The sequence below is a fragment of the Mandrillus leucophaeus genome, unplaced genomic scaffold (genome assembly GCF_000951045.1).
Source record: "Mandrillus leucophaeus isolate KB7577 unplaced genomic scaffold, Mleu.le_1.0 Scaffold357, whole genome shotgun sequence".
In the NCBI taxonomy this organism is placed as follows: Eukaryota; Metazoa; Chordata; class Mammalia; order Primates; family Cercopithecidae; genus Mandrillus; species Mandrillus leucophaeus.
Genome location: NW_012103776.1, coordinates 483153 through 485381, shown reverse-complemented (window position 1 = coordinate 485381; position 2229 = coordinate 483153). Strand labels below are relative to the sequence as shown.

At 45.8% G+C, this 2229-nt stretch overlaps 1 protein-coding gene across 1 annotated transcript in view; it reads right to left on the bottom strand.

Moving 5' to 3' along the window:
* Window positions 1–2229, bottom strand: part of ZNF786 (zinc finger protein 786) — a 54185-nt gene that overhangs the window by 44432 nt on the left and 7524 nt on the right. The window lies entirely within an intron of this gene.

The window sequence follows — 2229 nt, the reverse complement described above, 5'->3', positions numbered from 1 at the left end:
GAGTAACTGGGACTACAGGTGCGTGCCACCACGCCCAGCTAATTTTTAGTAGAGACGGGGTTACACCATATTGGCCAGGATGGGCTCCATCTCTTGACCTCGTGATCTGCCTGCCTTGGCCTCCCAAAGTGTTGGGATTGCAGGCATGAGCCACGGTACCTGGCCCCTCCTTTCTTAAAGCTACCCTTCCTCGTTCTTAGCTCCTCCCCATTCTCTACCTGCACTTGCTCACTTTTTGCTCCTAATTCCTGCCTCGGTTTGACCTCAGAAGCACTCCTTATTGCTGCTTCTGTGCCAGTCCCCCATGTATGGACTGGGAGTGATTCTGTAGGCCACTCCATGTACTACAATCCATCACCTAGCTCATACTAGAGAATGCCTGTGTTACCAGTATAGCTGAAAAACAGCATTTTTTTTTTTTTGTAGATGTGGCTGATTTTCATAAAGGTACCCTCCCCTCACCATTATATTAAATGGAGAAAGTAAAACTTACAGAGCTCTAGTGTCTTGCCCAAGGCCAGAGCCAGGGTCTGTTATATTTTGTGGGTTTTAGTCTAAGCCCAGTGCTTTCTGAACTATGTAACAGAACTACCCCTTCTCTTCTGTCTTCTACTCAGCCCCATGCTTTTGCTTCAGCCACTCAAGGTAATATCTCTCAATGACATTTATAATCCTTTTCTTCTTCGACCTCTTTCTGTAGCATGTGGTACCGTTAGGTACTCATTATCTTTTTTTTTTTTTTTTTTCATTTGTTGAGAGACAGGATCTCACTCTGTCACCCAGGCTGGAGTGCAGTGGTGCGAACATGGCTCACTGCAGCCTTAACCAGCCTGGGCTCAAGCGATCCTCCCACCTCAGCCCCCAAGCAGCTGGGACTGCAGGCACACACCACCATGCCCTGCTAATTCTTCTATTTTTTGTAGAGATGGGCTTTCGCCATGTTGGCCAGGCTGGTCTCGAATTCCTGACCTGACCTCAGGTGATCCACTCACCTTGGCCTCCCAAAGTGCTCAGATTACAGGTGTAATGTCTTTATTTTCACATTGTTTTATTTTTAGTTCTGAATCTACCTGTTAAACTGTTGGCATTTCATTTATCTGATCACTGGCATTTTTTGTTTTTTGAGGTGTACCACATAAATAGCAGCCTATTCCCTACCCACAGGACTGTCCCAACTACAGGTGGCACCTTTTCCTCTTCGTATACATGCTGTGATTCTTGTAATGACTTTGATCCCAGCAGATTCTGACTTCGGTAACTGGGGACCACGTTTTGTGCAACACACAAGATTTATGAAGGCACTCAAACTTTCTAAGGAAGACTGTAAGTTCTCTTAAGAGTAATGTCAAAGGCTGGGCGCAGTGGCTCATACCTGTAATCCCAGCACTTTGGGAGGCCGAGGTGGGCGGATCATGATATCAGGAGATGGAGACCATCCTGGCTAACGTGGTGAAACCCCGCCTCTATTAAAAATACAAAACATTAGCCAGACGTGGTGGCAGACGCCTGTAGTCCCTGACACTCGGGAGGCTGAGGCAAGAGAGTCGCTTGAACCCAGAAGGCAGAGTTTGCAGTGAGCCAGATGGCACCCCTGCACTCCAGCCTTGGTGACAGAGCAAGATTCCATCTCAAGGAAAAAAAACAAGAGTAATGTCAAAGATTGACAGTCTGGGAGACAGATGAGGGTTTGCCAGAATAGCCTGGAAAATTATCTTATAATGTTAGATTGGGCCACAGGGCAAAAAAAATAGAGTGACACCACGGACTGACAGTATTTTTTCCTTTGGTATTTTCCTCAGAGGCCCTGTTAAGTACAGTTCTTTGAGAACTGACGTAACACTGTCAAAAATGTAGGGGGGTTGGATAAATAACACTGCCTGTTACTCACAATGGTGGATTTTTAGGTGATTTAAGTAAAATTCAGAAGGAAAGAACACATGGGTAATCATTTTAACAAACCAGATAGTGGAAGACATTTATTTTTAGCATTATGGAAACATTCCAAGAAGCAGATGCCCTCTCACCATCTGAGAGAAAATGAAAATCCACTATGAGAGAAAACTGAAGGCTTTAATACAGATTTAAGTAAAATGGCGTGGTAATGGAAAAGCTGACTGAGGAGTATGTTCCTGCCTGTAACATTTCTTCGGCCGGGCGCGGTGGCTCAAGCCTGTAATCCCAGCACTTTGGGAGGCCGAGGTGGGCGGATCACGAGGTCAGGAGATCGAG